This window comes from Hippopotamus amphibius, chromosome 5, assembly GCF_030028045.1.
Source record: "Hippopotamus amphibius kiboko isolate mHipAmp2 chromosome 5, mHipAmp2.hap2, whole genome shotgun sequence".
Taxonomy (NCBI): domain Eukaryota; kingdom Metazoa; phylum Chordata; class Mammalia; order Artiodactyla; family Hippopotamidae; genus Hippopotamus; species Hippopotamus amphibius.
Window position 1 is genome coordinate 40,245,419 of NC_080190.1, and position 20,306 is coordinate 40,265,724.

General features: G+C 36.5%; 1 long non-coding RNA gene across 1 annotated transcript in view; it reads right to left on the reverse strand.

The window, feature by feature from the left end:
• LOC130854545 (uncharacterized) overlaps positions 1–20,306 on the reverse strand; it is a 35,631-nt gene that overhangs the window by 14,266 nt on the left and 1,059 nt on the right. The gene's annotated exons all lie outside the window — the stretch shown is intronic.

Genomic DNA, 20,306 nt, shown 5'->3' on the forward strand with positions numbered 1-20,306 from the left:
AAAGACCTAGAAGAAGTAAAGAGCAAACAAACAGAGATATGCAACACAATAACTGAAATGAAAAATACACTAGAAGGAACCAACAGCAGATTAACTGAGGCAGAAGGGTGAATAAGTGACCTGGAAGACAGAATGGTGAAAATCACTGATGTGGAAAAGAATAAGGAAAAAAGAATGAAAAGAACTGAAGACAGCCTAAGAGACCTCTGGGACAATGTTAAACGCACCAACATTCACATTATAGGGGTCCCAGAAGGAGAAGAGAGAGAGAAAGGACCTGAGAAAATACTGGAAGAGATTATAGTTGAAAACTTCCCTCACATGAGAAAGGAAATAGCTACCCAAGTCCAGGAAGCACAGAGTCCCAGGCAGGATAAACCCAAGGATAAACACGCCAAGACATATAGCAGTCAAATTGACAAAAATGAAAGACAGAGAAATGTTATTAAAAGCAACAAGGGAAAAATGACAAATAACATACAAGGGAACTCCCATAAGGGTAACAGCTGATTTTTCAGTAGAAACTCTGCAAGCCAGAAGGGAGTGGCACGATATATTTCAAGTGATGGAAGGGAAGAACCTACAACCAAGAATACTCTACCCAGCAAAGGTAGAGTCTCATTCAGATTCGATGGAGAAATCAAAAGCTTCACAGACAAGCAACAACTAAGAGAATTCAGCACCACCAAACCAGCCCTACAACAAATGCTAAAGGAACTTCTCTAAGCTGAAAACATAAGAGAAGAAAACGACCTACAAAAACAAAAACAAAACAATTAAGAAAATGCTAATAGGAGCATACATATCAATAATTACCTTGAATGTAAATGGACTAAATGCACCACCCAAAAGACACAGACTGGATGAATGGATACAAAAAGAAGACCCATATATATGCTGTCTCCAAGAGACCCACTTCAGACCTAGGGACACATACAGACGGAAAGTGAGGGGATAGAAAAAGATATTCCATGCAAATGAAAATCAAAAGAAAGCTGGAGTAGCAATAGTCACATCAGATAAAATAGACTTTAAAATAAAAAATGTTACAAGAGACAAGAAAGGACATTACATAAAGATCAAGGGATCCATCCAAGAAGAGGAGATAACAATTACAAATATATATGCACCCAATATAGGAGCACCTCAATACATAAGGCAAATGCTAACAACTATGAAGGGGGAAATGCAAGGCTGAAATAGAGACACAGATGTAGAGAACAAACACATGGACACCAAGTGGGGAAAGCGGGGAGGGTTGGGGAGGGATGAACTGGGAGACTGGGATACCAAATTGTACACTCTAAATATATGCTGTTTATTGTCTGTTAACTGTATCTCAATAAAAGTTCTTAAAAAAAAAAAAAAGAAAAGAAAAGAAAAAAAGAAGTACATATGGAACCTGAAGAGTTTTCTCACCAAAAACATTTACATGAATCTAGACATGAGGAACAACAACAACAAAAAAGTATAAATAAGCTGCATTTGCCTCTGAGTCACTCTAGAGTCAAAGTATGGTAATGAAACAGTCCAATCACATTGACCTGCCACATTCTATTTATTTATTTATTTATTTATTTATTTTTTTTTTTTTTTATTTTATTTTGGCACACGGGCTTAGTTGCTCCGTGGCATGTGGGATCTTCCTGGAGCTGGGATCGAACCTGTGACCTCTGCATTGTCAGGCGGATTCTAAACCACTGCGCCACCTAGGAAGCCCGACCTGCCACATTCTTATGTCACATGTCCAACATTACGACATAAGCAAGAATGTATACAATCTCCTTTCCCACCCATTCAAAATTCTCTGTGGGGGCCAGGTTCAGGAGATGAAACCTCCTCCATGGACTAGATAGCTTCCTGAATAAAGTCTCCTACACCCTAGAAGGATGATACTCCCAGCTCAACTATACAAAGAGCAAACTAGCACAGGCTTCCCAAGAACTGGCCTCATTCACAGTTTTCAGAAGGTATAGTACCTCTAGACTCTTTAGTTTAAGCCCCTGACAACTCCTAACTACATCTCAGTCTTTGCTTCAGGGTAGCTAGTTCCCATTTCCCACTAAGTTTCTTGGAGGTTAAAAAATAATTCTTTGTACAAAGGTGTAAACCTCTGTACTTGTCTCAATGCCTAACACAGTTTTTTTACCTATCAGATAGACACTCAGTTATTTATAAACTCAATGACTAAAAGACTGCACACTTTCAAATATATACTTAAACATACAAATATAACTTATCAACTGAATATAACATAATCCTGAGATACATCATCCATATATCACATTTTGTTACCATGTCATGTTACATAAACTTTTCTTTCCATTATTTGGTATAGGATATTATCTGCAAAGACCTTAATCACTATTTCCATTTTTTGTTTCCAAAAAGAGAATATCAACAGAGCAAATGTCAGACTTAGTTAATAATCTGTGCCCTGAAGGGGGAAAAAAAGGTCTATGAGGCCTTTTTATTCATAAAGCAAACATAGTAATCTGCCTTTTCCTCAGTATAAATAACCAAAATTCCCCACAATATGGACTCCTAATTTTATTCAAGAGGCTAACTTTTCTCTTTCAAACAAGTTCTGACGAAATTATCGTTTTCTAACACTTCTCTTTTAGTTGTCTCTAAGATGGAAGTGGCCAAATCACAACTGAGTTTGATTTCACAAATTATCCTTATTAACTCTGGAACAACATAATGCTTTAATAAAACTCTAGTGTGGGAGGGGGAAACTACAGTATTCTTATTCTAGAATAATAACTTTTTTATTTTCAAGTGACCCAAGCAGAGTTAAGCCATGTCGTCTGGCCAACAGTGGCAGAGCAAAAGCACAGCCCTGGGGAGATGGACAATATGGAAAGGCAGAATAGGCATGGGAATGGAACAAGAGTACAAGGAAAAGATGGGGGGATGAAGGTGGATAATGAAAAGGCACGCACTTCAAGGATCAGCTGCTTCTTTAAACTCTGCGCTACTGATGAACCAAGTTCATAGATGGAAAAAAGTTGTGAAGAAGGGAAAAAGAAAAGGGAACAGATAAGATGGAAAAGATTAGTGGGAGACAAGAAGAAAAGAAAGAATTCCATCTGGTGTAGAGAAATAGATCATAACATGAAATTGCCTTAGGTACCAAAGCTCACTGATCAAGTCTTCAGCCCACTTGAGACAGTAGCCTATTTCTAGCCTAGTTCCACTCTAGTTATGAGGCCTTGTTCTTCTTTCATGATGGGTAAGAATTATTAGTAATTTGTTTATTATCTTATATGAATTTATTTAAAACTATTATCTGCAGAGGGCAAGCAAACTCCTTTATCTTCCTTCTACTCAATTACATATATTTATTCAGCACTATTCTCATTGCTCATATTTTCCCATGCCGTAAGTGAAAGAAATGAACTTTAGGCTTCCAACCATACGTCTTTGAAGTAAACTTCTCAAAGACATAAAAATTGGCCCCAAATAGGACCTAGGTCACTTAGCCTTGAGATTATTTACAGTGAAACATTAAGCAAATTTAGTCAAGGAGACCAGAGACCAAATAATCAAGCAGTACATTAATTCAAAACATAGACATATCAAAATGATCAAAATATATATTTGAGCTGTGTTGTAACTAAATAATAAAAAATTAATTGGATCTCTAAAGCTACCAGTCCAGTTTTGGGAGAAGCCCTTCAGTTCTGGCTTAAAGAGCAAGAAAAGCATTTCCTAATGCTCAGAAACATTGGGAGAACTCTGCCATTTTTTTGTTCTTGTCTCTGTTCTCTAGTGCCCCAGGCCCCAGGAAATCCCGCCAGCCCAGCAGAGGCAATGACTACACTGGGCACCAATATCTCTGAGAGAGGGAAACCTTCCTCTATGGAGAAGCTGTGGTCTCAGGAGAATGGGCAGAATGCCAGTTGCTTTTTTTTTTCCCCTCTATCCATCTACCATTTGGCCCTGGACATGGCACAGTCCCAGAGAGTATTTGGCAGAGCGGGATCACTGAAGCCCTAGCTCTCTGGCTCTAAGGCTAAAAGAGGAAGTCTAGGAAACCAGAAACTACCAGAGATCATGGAGAGGGAGGAGCTCAGGAAAGTAACAAAGTTGATTATAAATAACTCCGCTCACCTTCAACCTGCACAAGGGTGGATCTGATCCTAAACAGCATACTAAAGACTTTGAAACTGAACTAAAGGATATACCACTGCACATGTCCCAGACTGATCACTGAGTGTGGCACCCATAGGAGATAGATCTGAACAGTACCACAAATATTTTGAAAACAAAATTGACATTGAAACTACAACCTACAGAAGTCTGATTGAAATTTGTGGCCTTAATACAACCAGCTCTATTGCCTGCTAAAACAAAAATTATTAATATTCGTCACAGGATTTAAATAAAACACAGAGTCTTATATTTTAAATATCTGGGATACAATTAAAAATTATTCAGCATACAAAATAACTAGGAAAATCTCATGTGGGAAAAGACAATGCAGCAGCCAACACTGAGATGGCCTAGATGCTAAAATTACCTAACAAAGGCTTTAAAGCAGTTATTATAAAAGCGCACCAGGAAGCAAGAGAAAAATACTCCTGAAAGGAATGAAAAGAAATAGAAGATATGAAGAACTAAACTGAAATTTTAGAACTGAAAAATACAATAACTAAAATAAAGAACTAATTGGATGGACTCAATCACAGAATGGAGATGACACAGGAAAGAGTCAGTGAATGTGAAGATAATTCAACACAAATTATTCAATCTGAACAATGAGAAGGGTGGGAAAAAAATGAACAGTATCTCAGAGACCAGTGGGACAAAACCAGAAGATCTAACATTTGTCATTGGAAGTCCAGAAGAAGAGGAGAAAAAATACAATGCAGTAAAAAATATTTGAAAAAAATGACTGAAAAGTTCCCAAATTTGGTGAAAAGCATAAACTTACAGGTTCAAGAAAGCTCAGTGAACCCTAGACAGGATAAACCCAAAGAAATCCATGCCCAAATATATCATAATCAAAGTGCTGAAAACTGAAGACAGAAAAAAAAAAATCTTGAAAGCAGCTAGAAAAAAATGACACACTACTTACAGGGGAACAACATTTCATATAATTGCAAATTTCTTATCAGAAACCATCGAGAGTAGAATTAAGTGGAACAACTTGAGGTGCTAGGGGAATAAAAACAATCTTGTCAACCCAGAATTCTAAATCCAACAAAAATTCCTTCATGAATGAAGTTCAAATAAACACATTCTCAGAGAGGAAAACAAAGAGAATTCATCGCCAGCAGACCTGCTCTAAAGAATTACTAAAGGAATACCTTTAGAGAGAAGGGAAAGTATACGAGAAGGAAACTTGGAACATCAGGAATAGAAATGGTCACTCTCTAGGTAAATATAATAGACTCTTCCTGAGTTCCAATGTATGTTTTCAATGTATGCAAATGCATTACAAAAGACAACTACAACATAAGAGAGTATAAAGGGATCTAAATGATACAAAGATTTCTACATCCACTTGAAGTGGTAAAATATATTGATTCTAAGGAAATTGTGGATAATTAAATATTTATATTTTAATCCCAAGAGCAATCATTAACATTTCTTTTACAAAGACATATAGTCAAAAGCACAATAGATAAAACTGAATACAGTTGACCCTTGAATGATGCGAGTTTGAACTGCATGGGTCCACTTATACACAGATTTTTACAATAGTAAATACTACAATATTACATGATCTGCCGATGTGGAACTGCAGATATTGAAGAACTGGATATGAAGGAACTGTGTATACAGAGGGTCGACTGTAAGTTACATGCAGGCTCTCAACTGCATGAACGGTCAGCACCCCTAATCTCCATGTTCTTTAAGGGTCAACTGTAGTAAAAAAATCAACTACCTCAAAATAAGGTTAGAAAGGGAAAACAAAGAAATGAAAGAAAAAAAAGGAAGCCAACAGAAAATAAAATGTCTGATCAGTATCCAAATATATCAATAATTACATTAAATGGAAATGGTCTAAATATTCCAATTAAATATACAGATTGGTAGAATGGATACAAAGAACATGACCCAGCTATGTATTAGTCTACAAAAAATTAAATTCAAATATATTGATATAAGTATGTTAAAAACAAAAGGGTGAAAAAATATGATATGTGACCACTAATCAAAACAAAGTGGGAGAAGCTATATTAATATTGGACAAAATAGATTTCAGAGCAAATTACCAGAGATTAACAAGGACACCACAAAATGCATGAATTACATAGCACAGGGAACTCTATTCAATACTATGTAATGGCCTATATGGGAAAAAAATCTAAAAAAAAGAGTAGATGTACGCATATGTATAACAGATTCACTTTGCTGTACAGCAGAAACTAACACAACATTGTAAATCAACTACACTCCAAGAAAAATTATTTTTTAAAAAAACCACATGAATTAAAAACTGATAGAGGGACTTCCCTGGTGATGCAGTGCTTAAGAATCCACCTGCCAATGCAGGGGACACAGGTTCAATTCCTGAGCTGGGAAGATCCCACATACTGTGGAGTAACTAAGCCCATGCAGCACAACTACTGAAGCCCTTATGCCACAACTACTGAAGCTCGCATACCTAGAGCCTGTGCTCCACAACAAGAGAAGCCACCGCACTAAGAAACCCGTGTTCCTCAACAATGAGCAGCCCCCACTGGCAGCAACTAGAGAAAGCCCATGCACAGCAATGAAGACCCAACACAGCCAAAAATAAATAATAAATAAGTTTAAAAAAATACCAGCCTAAAAAAATGTGAAAGAATTGAAACCACACAAAGTATGCTTTCTAATCATAATAGGATTAAATTAAGGTAACAGAAAATAAAGAAAATCTCCAAACATTTGTAAACAACACACTTCTGAATAATCCATGGGTCAAAGAGGAAGTCAAAGGGAAATGTAAAAATATTTTTAATTGAATGGAAATAAAAGTACAACATATCAAAAACTGGGATTCCACCAAACTGAAAAGGGAAATTTACAGCATTAAATGCTTATATAAAAAAAGAAACTCCTGCACTGTTGGTGGGAATGTAAATTGATACAGCCACTATGGAAAACAGTTTGGAGGTTCCTTAAAAAACTAAAAATAGAACTACCATATGATCCAGTAATCCCACTACTGGGCATATACCCAGAGAAAACCATAATCCGAAAAGAAACATGTACCATAATGTTCACTGCAGCACTATTTACAGTAGCCAGGACATGGAAGCAACCTAAATGCCCATCAACAGATGAATGGATAAAGAAGATGGGGCACATATATACAATGGAATCTTACTCAGCCATGAAAAGGAATGAAATGGAGCTATATATAATGAGGTGGATAGACCTAGAGTCTGTCATACAGAGTGAAGTAAGCCAGAAAGAGAAAAACAAATACTGTATGCTAACTCATATATACGGAATCTTAAAAAAAAGGTACTGATGAACCCAGTGACAGGGCAAGAATAAGGCTGCAGATGCAGAGAATGGACTGGAGGACACAGGGTTGGGGGGGTGGTGGCAAAGGGGAAGCTGAGATGAAGTAGAGAGTAGCATAGACATATTTACACTACCAAATGTAAAATAGATAGCTAGTGGGAAATTGCTGTATAACAAAGGGAGATCAACTCGATAATGGGTGATGCCTTAGAGGGCCAGGACAGGGAGGGTGGGAAGGAGTCGCAGGAGGGAGGAGATATGGGGATATATGTATAAATACAGCTGATTCACTTTGGTGTACTTCAAAAGCTGGTACGAGAGTGTAAAGCAATTATATTCCAATAAAGAGCTTAAAAAAAAACAAAGAAAAAAAAAGGTCTAGCTCACTGATCTTGTAAAAAGTTTTCAAAAAGCAAAAAAAAAAAGCAAAATTAAGCAGAAGGAAGGAAATAAAAAACCTAAGAGCAGAAACGAATAAAATTGAAAACAAAACAGAGAAAAATCCATGAAATAAAAAAAACTGGTTCTTTGAGATCAATGAAATCCATAAAACTCAATGAAATTCATAAACAAAAGACACAGATTATCAATATCAGTAATGAAATTCACCACAGACCCTACAGACATTACAAAGGATAAGGGAATACATGTTAAACATGACAACCAAGGTGAAATAGACTAATTCCTTGAGAACAAACTACAAAAATTCATCAAAGAGAAAACAGATAACCTGAAGAACACTATAACTACAAAGAAACTGAATTCATAGTTAAAAGGCCTTCAAAAACATTTTCCTGGCCTAAATGTAGAATTCTATTAAACATTAAAAGATGAAATGATACTATACAAACTCATCCAGAAAAAAGAAGAGGAGGGAACACTTCCCAACCGATTTTTATAAAACCAGCATTACTCTGATACCAAAGCCAAAGACAATATGGGAAAAAAACTATAGGTTAATATCTCTCATAAACATTGATATAAAAGTCAAACAAAATCTTAGCACACTCAGCCCAGAAGTATTTTTTTTTAATTATACACTACAAACAAATAGGACTTATCCTGAAAAGGCAAGACTGCTTCAATATTTAAACAATCAATCAGTGTAATCACTGTATTAATAGACTAAAGAAGAAAAACTACATAATCCTATCAACTGATACAGAAATAGCATTTAAAAAAATTCAACATCCATTCAAGATTTTTTAAATTCTCAGCTTACTAAAATAGAAGGGAACTTTCTCATCTCATGCACAAAAAGCCAACAGCTAATGTCATACTTAGTGGTTAAAAGACTGAATGCTTTCCCCCTAAGATCAGGTACAAAGCAAGGATGTCCTCTCTCACTGTTGTTATTTGACATTATACTAGAATTCTTAACCAGTATGATAAAGCAAGAATAAGAGATAAAGGCATACAGATTGAAAAGGAAGAAATTAAAATGTTCCTATTTGCAGAAGACATGATTGAAAACAAAAGAAGTGACCAAAAAAACAATAAAACCCAAAAAACTCCTAGAACTGTGTTAAGTAAGGTCACAGGACATAAGTTAAAAACACAATAATAATTTTATATCTGTATACCAGCAATGAACAATTGAAACTGATATTTTAAAAATAATACCATTTACAATAGCTCCAAAAATACTGAAATACCCAGGAATAAACTTAACAAAATATTGACAGAACAATACCTATATGCTGAAAACTATAAAACATAAATGAAAGAAGTCAAAAGAAGACCTAAATAAATGGAAAGACATATCAAGTTGAGGGACAGAAAGACTCAACTCCCCAATTTGATGTATAGATTTAACTCAATTTCATTAACCATCCCAGCAGAATTTTTCGAGACATAGGCAAGGGGATTCTAAAATTAATATAGAAATTCAAAGGCACTCAAATAGTCAAATAAGTTTGAAGAAAAAAATAAAGTTGGAGAAATCACATTACCAGATTTTTTAGTTGTACTTAAAGCTAGATTAACTAAGACAGTGTGGTATTGGTGAAGAGACAGTCACTTAGATCAGTGGAATAGACAGCCCAGAAACAGATGCATGCAGATATGGCCAACTGACTTTTGACAAAGGCCCAAAGGATTGTCTTTGCAACAAATGATTTTGGATCAGTTGGGCATTCACATACTTAAAAATAAACCTCAACCTTAACCTCACACTTTGTACAAATATTAACTCAAAATATAACATAGATATAAATGTAAAATATAAAACTATAGAACTTTTAGAAGAAATCTTTAGAGAAAATCTTCATAACCTGGGGTTAAGCAAAGAGTGCTTACACATGACACCAAAAACATGATCCATAAAAGAAAAAACAAATTGATAAGCTGGACTTACTCAGAATTTAAAACTTCATAAAAGACACTGGTAAAAGAATGAAAAGATTAGCTACAGACTAGAAGAAAATATTTGCAAATCACATACTGACAAAGGCCTTATATCTAGAATATATAAAGAATTCTCAAAATTCAACAGTAAGAAAACAAACAACCCCAATTTTAAAATGAGCAAAAGACTTGAACAGACATTTCACCAAAGTGGATAAACAAAAGGCAAATAAGCTGTTAAAAAAGATATTAATATCATCAATCACTAGGGAAATGTCAATTAAAACCATAATGAGATACCTATCAGAAAACCTAAAATAAAAAATACTCATAATAACAAGTTCTGGTGAGGATACAAAACAAATGGTATGCTCACACATTCTCATGGAAGTGCAAAATGGTACAGCCATTGGGGAAACAGTTTGGCAGTCTCTCATAAAGTTCAAAATACTCTTGTCATGTGACCTAGCAATCCCATTCCTGGGTATTTACTTTAAGGAAATAAAAACTTCTGTTCACACAAAAACCTACACACAAATGTTTACAGCAGTTTTATTCACAATTACCAAAAACTGGAAAAAACTTGAATGTCCTTCAACAAATGACTGGACAAGCTGTGGTACATCTCTACAATGGAATATTACTCAGCAAGGAAAATGAATAAACTGTTGACATATGCAAATTTCAGTTGAGTCTCAAAGGCATGCTAAGTAAAAGAAGCCAGTCTCAAAAAGGTACATATTGTAGGATTTCATTTATATATGACATTCTCATATAGAAAAAACTACAGTGATGGAGATTAGATCCATGGTTGCCAAGGGTTGAGGAGGTAACTACAAACAGGTAATGCAAGGGAGTTTCTTAGGATAATAGAACTGTTAAATACATCTTGATTGTGGAGGTTGTTATATGAATCTATTGTATTATATTCATAGAACTGTACACACATGCAGGGATGCACACACAATCAACTTTACGGTATGTTAATTTAAAAATAAAACTATAGGGACTTCCTAGGTGGAGCAGTGGGTAAGAACCCGCCTGCGAATGCAGGGGACACGGGTTCAATCCCTGCCCCAGGAAGATACCACATGCCGCACAGCAACTAAGCCCGTGCGCCACAACTATTGAGCCTGCGCTCTGGAGCCCGTGAGCCACAACTATTGAGCCCATATGCCTATAGCCCGTGCTCTGCAACAAGAGAGGCCACAGCATTGAGAAGCCCGCACACCACAACAAAGAGTAGTCCCCACTCGCCGCAACTAGAGAAAGCCCACGTGCAGCAACGAAGACCCAACACAGCCAATAAATAAATAAATAAATAAATAAATAAGTTTATTATAAAAAAGAAAAAGAATACATGAGAAGATAAAAATCCAGAGGCATTCATCAATTCCTTCTCAATTATATAGCTGAAATATAAAATGAACCATTAGAACCCTAGAATGGAGCTACATATTACTTCCATTCAACATTCTGTATTCTTGTAAATTGAATCCACAGCACTCAAAAGGTTTTCCCTAATAATGCTTTTATAAATTAGGCTGTAAATCCAGCAGCATTAATTCATCATGTTTTTCTTGCTTTTAAGGAGCCCTAACAGTCCACGTAACAGAATTTTTCTAAATTTTGACAAATTTGGAAACATCATGAGTATGAATACAGGCTCTGGAACTAAACATGCTGGTTCGAATTCTAACTCTGCTACTTACTAACTATTTGACCTGGATAAGTTACTTAATCTCTCTGTGCCTCAGTTTCCTTATCTGAAGATAATAATAGTTACCACATAGGGTTATTATGACTGAGAATTAAATGAGTTAATATAAGAAAAGCACTTACAACGGTGCCTGGCACATATTAAATACCACATGGATGTTTGTTAAAGTACACTTATGTTCTTGTTCATTTATAGCTATATGACCTTACAGGTATGCCACATTATATATAATTAAATATTCAAATTATATTTGTATAACTCAAGTGGAATTTTACCAGCTTATTAATTAATATGATAAAGATTTAATTGTAAGGTTCTGCCCTTGAGTCTCTCCCTCAAAACTGTGACAGGTACAGCATGCAGGACTCAAGCTTTGACTACAGCTCTAGTGTAAAAGACAAACAGGCTTTAATTAATAGAAAATTCAATAGGTATTAAAAGGGTGGGTTTCAGAAAAAGGAAACTAGTTTGATCCTAAATTGTGTTGATAAATCTCTAGTATCCACACTGATTATGCCACTCTTAAAGTATATATTCCATTCTAGATTACATGCTTAATTGATTTACACACTTAATCTGTGCAGCCCCACTGGCAAGAATGAGAACCACAGATAAAAATCCTAGGGGAGAAGACTTAGGCTCAGTAAAAGGAAGAACTAATACTGAAGAGCTCTCCAAACATGAGATGGGCTACCTGAACAGTTGGTGAATTCCATGCCACCGGGAATGTTCAAATAAGCTTAATGACCAGTTGGTGGGACATTTATGATCACAACCACCACGACCATTTACTAAATGCTTATTATGTCTGTCCCAGGTCCTTTACATACATTATCTTCAATCCTTTCACCAACTCTACAATGTAGCCACTATCTCCATTTTATAGGTGAGAAAACTAAGGCTCAGAGAGGTTAAATAAATTACCCCAAACACACAGCTACTAAGTCGCAAAGCTCTGATTCCATCCAGGTCCTCTAATTCCATAGCACACATTCTTTCTACAGTTTCCACACTGCCGTTGGTTGAAGATGCAATGACTTTAATATTCCTTTCAATCCTGAAAGAGTGTGATACCTAGAAATTATATCTTTTTAGATATATATATCTAGACCTTCCCTAACTATTTGTATAACACTGGAGTAGGTGTCTTTTTCAAGGTAAAAGATGCATCTCACTTGCGTTAATGTTGGTTTGCTACTTCTGTGGGAGAGATGTGTTCCAAATTAACATACCTCCCAGTATGTCAACAGACAATGAAATTAACAATAAATTGGACTATGCAAAACAGGTGTGGAGCTTCTTACTCCTGAATTTACTTCCTAGAGGATGAAATTTTATTTAAAAAAGAGGAAAATGTTTTTTTCTCTTAATAAAAGTACAAATGGACACCCAAGTAGAGATAAATCTATGTCCTTACCTCTCCACTCTTCCTCTTTGGCTAGCTCTCAATTAAAACATGATTCATGAGAATCTATGTGAGTGTTTTCAGTATTTGTTATAGTGATTTCTCACCAACTGGGGGTGGTGATGGTTACATTCCAGAGAAGTGCCATGTAGATAAAACCTTTGCTGGCAAGTTCAAGGATAGGGAATTTTCAAGAGAATAAAACAATAAAGTTTGTTATAAAGCAGAAAAGAATCTTTTCCCTCAGTTGTTCACGAGTTCCTATTCTGAAAGCCATGATCTTCTGTGGATGATGGAGTTTATATTACCCACACTTCTTTTTTAAAGTTCTTGATATAGCCCTTATTGATATTTAATGCCTTCTTGTATTTGCTTTCTCACTGGTATCATTTTTGCAAGCTTGGCAACATTCTTAGTAACCATCTGGTCTTTCCAGAAAAGAAGGTCATGGTTTTTCCAGGCCTAGCCTCCTACTGTTATTCTCCACTCATCATGTGTAGAGAGGATGGAGAACAGCAGACCTCCTCTCTCTTCACCATCTGACCATCAGATTGGGGTAGGAGTGTAGATGAGGGTAGGGATAAATGTAATTAAGTTCTTTGGTTTCAAGGAACTAAACTCAACCATCCACACATACATAGAGACCACAGATTGTAAGATTTAGGCATACAAATATGCCTAAGACTGTAAGATTGTAAGATCATAGATTGTAAGATTTAGGCATACGAATATGCCTAAATATGTCACCACATTGTGACAAAACTATAACTGGCAAAATGGTAGCTGACAAGGGATAACTACACAAGTCCTCTTAGAAATTGTTATAACTGATTAATACGTTAAAGTATACACTGAAACCTAGAGTTCAAATTTAGCATTCATTTGTTGGATTCCAAAGGGGGACAAAATTTAAACAAAAGTTCTGCCACATTAAGGTCAGAACAAAAGAATCACAGAATCGCAGAATTATGAAGTTGGCAGAACTATTTCAGTTTCAGAGGTGGAAACCCAGAAAAGCTACCTAACATGAGACAGGTCACAGAGCTATCTCTGAGGACTGTCATAATTTAGAATTTCTCAAGTACCGTACTCAATCATCTACATCTTGCATGCTTCAAACTATTCTGACAGAGGCTGTTTGCTGTTCACCTGACACTCTGTACTTGGAAATGCTTTACTGTGTTGGGCACAGAAACAGAATTTGGGGATGACCATTAACATGGAGTGTCATAGACCCCCACCTTCCTACGGAATGAGGAAGAAATGTTGTCCCTCTGCAAAGAGTTGTCAGCTGTCTTCTGGTTTTGGGCTTTGAATGTGTGTTCATGTGCTGGAAATCCTTATGATTCTCTCAACTGAAGGCATATGATTATACACTCCCCCCTCCCCCATCCCCAAACCCCCCAAAACATCACTGTATTTCATGGGTTTTCACTATTCCCTTAAACTGTTTCTCTGCTTACTTGCAAGAGTCCCAAGAAAGTGGTCAGAGGAGGCTCCTTGAATACTGGTCTGTGAGAACTACATGATAATAAACTATGGCAAGCCAGTTTATCTAGCATAAGTAGGATTGAATGACGGATGGATTGGCGTGTGGAGGGTGGAACACTGCCCAGGCAGAGGTTCAAGAATATCTAGACAGAATTCTAATGCTGCTTTCAGCTGGTTAAAGAATCATTAGCATCTCTTTGGCTTTTTGCAAAACAACAAAGGGGAAGAAAAGACTGTTGGGGAGTCAACCTCTGCCTCCTTTCCTTTACTGTCCCTTTTTCTGATCTCTTGTTTACTTGGGAACTCAGAAAATATAAAGAAATGGGTGTGGGGCATGCCTCTGGCTCTAGGCCTTGTGTGGGCATTCAGAGCTCTCAGAATAGTTCTGGTATTTGAATTTAATATGCAGCAGGCTAGAAAGGAGAAAGGTTAGTGAAACTCTATCAAGTGTACTATTTTGAAGTTGAATGGGACTTTGAGCACTGCCAACTTAGTATACTTGATTTGTTTCCTGCACTCAAGTTACATGTAGAATGTGCTTTTTTTCCCCTTTACCCCACTGTTTTGTTTTTCTGGCTCTAGAAACACTGGCAATAAACAGTGGGGGTGGGCAAATGTAACATTAGCTAGTGCACTGCTGCTGGGCCTCTTTAAGAGGAAACAAGGTCTGGTCTCATCCCTAAACATCTAAAATTAGCAAGTTTTCCTCTTGCCTTTGCCTTTGGAAGCCATGCACTCAGTCTCTAAACAGGTTATATCATTTCTTTTGCTCAGTAAAACTCCCTCAATTTTAGGAGGATTTCCATGAGTTGCATATAGTAAACATTTTCTTTAAAACATGTTATGCTCAAATGAATGAAATTTTATATGAAGAATAGAAGCTCTGATGTTATGATAGTCCTCAAGGGTAATAAAAAGGTTGTAGTTTGCAAAGAAATGAGAAGACATGCAAAGCACTGACCTCTAAAATCTCAAATCTAATTCAGCATCTCACTTTCATCCATTGAACTAATTTCTTTCTTCTGTGCAAAAGTCACTCAGCAATCTAGGTAAGGAAGTTTTCCCAAAACAAATAATGAATGGAGATGAAAGATAGGTTAAACCTCTAGCTTAAAAAAATCAATAAATAGCTCCCAGGAAGACTTGCATTTTCACAAGATGTTTGAGTCTTTTGAACTCCATGAAAGCGAGAATTGTAAGCTCAATAAATGGCTGTTAGACCTATAGGAGTGACAGTTAATATTAATAATAGTCTTCAGTGAACTGAGAAATATCCAGAGTCATTTTCATGGATTGATCAATATTTTAAACTTATTTGTCTGGGGGGAGGGGAGGTCACAAGGATGGAATCTTATAGGTTTTATATAACTATCACTAATGGTTTATAGAATACTAATCAGTAAGACTCACCCAGAGGGGTGTATTAAAACTGAGAATGAGAGAACTAAGAGGCAAAGGCATGCCTCTTCACAAGTCAGAGAAGATAAACATTTCCAGATAAGATGCCATGGTTGACAACTTAAGAAGTGAAGTCCTCATGCAAACACTAAGGAAATATGAAGGAATCTCTGTCCATACAGATTCTGGAAATGAGGGAACATCACTTCATGGTATAATGAAAATAACATCTGAGGTTTATCGAGCACTTGATAAGTGCTCAGCACTTGCCATGCACTGTCTTGTTTAATTCTCAGTGCAACTCCATGGTGTGCATACTGCTTTTGTCCCTATATTAAAGGTGGGGAATTTGAGGCTTAGAGAGCTTACTAACGTGCCCAAAGTCAGAGAGCTAGTAAATAACAGGTCTTATATCTAAAGCCAAGTCTGTTGGGCTGCAATGTTCATGTTCTTAAACCCTATGGATCCTTGATGGGACTGTCTCTGGTAGACACATCAGGAACAGACCTGTCATGGCAGGACAATAATATAATTATTGTCAGTAAAATGGTTTGATTGTATATGTTCTTATCTTTGGACCATTTGCCTTTTTTCCCCTCTTTTTCCCTCCCTGGTCACCGTAAATCTATCAGAATGGTGCCTGAAAAGCCCCACTCAATATGTCAGATTGTGGGGGGTGGGATGGGAATCAGTTAATTAAAACATTTGTTAAGCCCCTCCTATGTCCTAGGCATCCTCTCTTCTCAAGTTCACATCTGATAGAAGAATACAGAAACTTAAACCCCAATTATAATTCTGTGACATAAGTACTATGCCAGTGCTATGGACACAAATTTTAGTCCTTAGAAAATAAAAGATCTTGAATTCTTCTTTTCCATTTTAGTTTCACTTATGCTTCAAGGTTACAAGTTATTCTGGCTAATGGAGAAATGGGGGTGGGGGAGGTTTTATGCAATCTTAACTTTTTAAAATGTTAACCACAAGCTTAACAAAAAGTATTATTTTCCAAATACTTTCAAGGGCATTTTCCTAGAATCAGGTAAATGAGAGCAAGCAAATAACCTACTTACAGCAAAAAATGCTCCAGGTTATAAAGGATGGGAAGCCAAGTGCATCCTGGAAACCACAGCATCTGGTCTTGTTTTATGCTTCCTCTATCAATCTGCTGTTACAGGAATTGAGAATTAATGTTTCAACTACTGTTTCTTCTTTTTTGGTTGATGAATTCATATCTTTGATATTCTTACCCAATCCCACCCCATCTCTTCTCCCACTTAAAAGAAAATCAAATGGAAGGGCATTTAGGAAGGGCCCAAACAAATCCCAGGGAGCTTACTCATTCATTTATGCCTTAAAACTCTTGCTAATGCAAGATTATAGTAAGATTAAACATCTTCCCAAGCAATTTCCTGGTTTAATCAATCCTGACTTTCCACAGATAGTATCACTTGAATAATCTATTTTCAGTACTGTATTAAAGCTAAACAACAAAATATTGCAGATTTAAAATAAATATCTAAGTTCTAGAAAATGTTTCTTGGTAACATAAACTGTAAAAAAAGTACAATTGGCAGTAGTGTTTGAGGAAAAGGATTATGAAGCAATGTAAGATTGTGGATTAGTGCTACCCTAATAATATGAGAAAATTACATATACACAAATTTCTATATACATTCATTTTAAATTATGTGCAAAGTTTAAAAACATAAAAGCATGAAAAGTAGATTTACAATGTTCTTTGAACTTTGCTATTGAGTCTTTTAGCTCTTATGCTTTTTATAGAATGAAGCTATCAATTCATCTCTCCACTCCTTCCAATCTGTTGAAATTTTAATTTTCCATTATTTTTGCCTTGATTCCATCTTACTCTTTCTGCTGGAGATTAAGCATCAAATCTTAGTCTTTCTCAGTGCTTTCATGGCTTCAGATACAGCTTCATATTCTTGCTTAGTTTTCTTTCTCCACCCATTCTATTTTTTAACTCGTCAAAATAATAATCACAATTTTTTTTTCCAATGAAATATTTTTAAAAGAACCAAGGTTACTAAGTGACTCTTATACTAGTGAAATTACTGCCATATAATTTTATCTATTTGTTGAAGTTCTACTCTTTCTAAATCACTGTCAAGTGAATCATTTTTAATGGGCAATGAATAGGGTCAGGTTTACCATGTTTATTTATCCAAGGACTTCAGATTTCTTTTTCCTTCCAATGACATTTTACCCTGAATCTTGCCATGAGGCTTCCTTGCCTTGATTTCTTTTTATTAATTAATTAATTAATTACTTTTATTTTTGGCTGCGTTGGGTCTTTGTTGCTACGCACAGGCTTTCTCTAGTTGTGGCGAGTGGTGGCTACTCTTCATTGTGGTGCACTGGTTTCTCATTGCAGTGGCTTCTCTTGTTGTGGAGCATGGGCTCTAGGCGTGTGGGCTTCAGTAGTTGTGGCGCACGGGCTTAACTGCTCTGCAGCATGTGGGATCTTCCCGACCCAGGAATTGAATCTGTGTCCCCTGCACTGGCAGGCAGATTCTTAACCACTGAGCCGCCAGGGAAGCCCCCTTGCCTTGATTTCTTGATGTATCCCAGCTGGCTTAATGGTTGGGCTAATTAGATAGGCTTTTGGAGTGGGGCAGAAGAGATTTTTGCAAAAATACATCTAAAATTATCACTGACTAGGGGACAGTTTGTCAAAGTGTGGTCCCAAATTACCTATATCTAAATCATCTCAGATGCTTATTCAAAATGCAAATACCTGGGCCAAAACCTAGAGCAGTTAAATGGGAGCCTTTAAGGCTGGGACCTGGGAACCCGCATTTTGCCAAGTTGTCCAAATGAATAGTGACAGAGTGAAATTCTACAGCTCCTAATCTAAGGAATCCCTTTCCCTTCAAGGGTCCAGTGCAATGCTTGACCTTGGCTGCAGAACAAACTAACCACATCTCCACCCAACTAACAGAAACAAAGGAAAATTCAGTTCCCTGAGGAGAGAACTGCCATTAACTGCCTTAAGAGGCATTAGATTAAAAACAAAAACTTTCTTCAGTAAATATAGTAACTATTTTTAATATATTGATTCTGACAATCACAGAGGGAAGGCTCAGAAGGTCTACCAAAAATCTGTTGTTATAATTTCCTGATTAATATTACACATAATGAATTATTTATTGAGCCCCTACTGTGGGCCAAATATGGTGTTTTGTGCTGCCAGGGATTATATAAAGCTATCCTGGGATGAAAAGCATATGTTCACTCAGCTCTATTCTGGAAGAATCTAGCTGATTTAGTGATTGCTGGAAATGAATGTGCATGGTATACGGGAAGGCAGTGTATTTGATGTCTTGGGCTCAGACATAGAGGCTTCCTAAGGATTTGCTAAATGAAAATTAGGTCCAAAAAGTATAGATGTTGGTATTCAGCTTATAGCCAAAGCACTGGAAAAGGAATGAGCAGCAATATTTATATGGGGGCATGTAGACTCTTTATGGCTAGTCTTGATTACTTCATCCAACAATTTCCTTTCCTATGCAATCATACCCCAGGTATTACGCAGATGAGTTGAGTCTGGATACAACCACACTGAGAGTTCTGCTTGATTCTAGAATTCACTTAGGATGTCCCTAGTAGGGTGACCAACTCTTTATAGCTTGCCTGAGACTTTCTCTGTATTAGCATTTAAAGTCCTATGTCCTGGAAACCCCCTTAATGTCAGACAAACTGGGTAGGTCAGTTACCCTGGTCCTTCCAGTAAGGCAGGTGAGGTTCTCAGCTGACCCAGTTTCACTCAGTGTATGATGGAAATCCATTACTATCTTGAATTCCTCAGCTCATTTTCCTTACCAGTGGGTATGATTCTCCTCATGGGCCACAAAACCTAAAGTTTTTTCCTTCAGTAACCTCTACCTTTTAGTTCTGTCAAGGCATATTCCCATGAGCATCCCAAGCAATGACTCAGATTGAGGATAATCCCACTGCTGAACACATGGCTTGCGTTTTCTCATAAATATTATCCTGGTCTCACAATCATTCTGTTCTCCAAGTTTTATTATCCTCTCTAAATAATCAGACTAGCACTCCCAAATCTAGCTTCATATCAGCTTTTTTTTTAGAATTTATTTTATGGTTGTAAACACAAATATAGACAAAAAGGCATGGATGCAAAAGATGAGTCACAGGATTAGATTCCACTCTGATTCTTGTCAATAAATCCAATCACAGTTCTTAAACATTCATTCATTCTTGTCACCCAATCCTTACCCTTTAAATCCTCAAGATTTTGTCATTTCATGGTCTCACCTCTTTCACCTAGATTTTAAAATTTAACTGGTATTAAATTACTATTTAAAAGAGAGGATGTAAAGTGTAGGATATGAATCAGATCTAGGTCCCAGTGAAATTTTGTCACTTGTTAGGTGCACAAACTTAAAAAAGTTTATCTCTCTAAGCTTTAAAATTTGCTCATCTAAAAATCATAAAAAG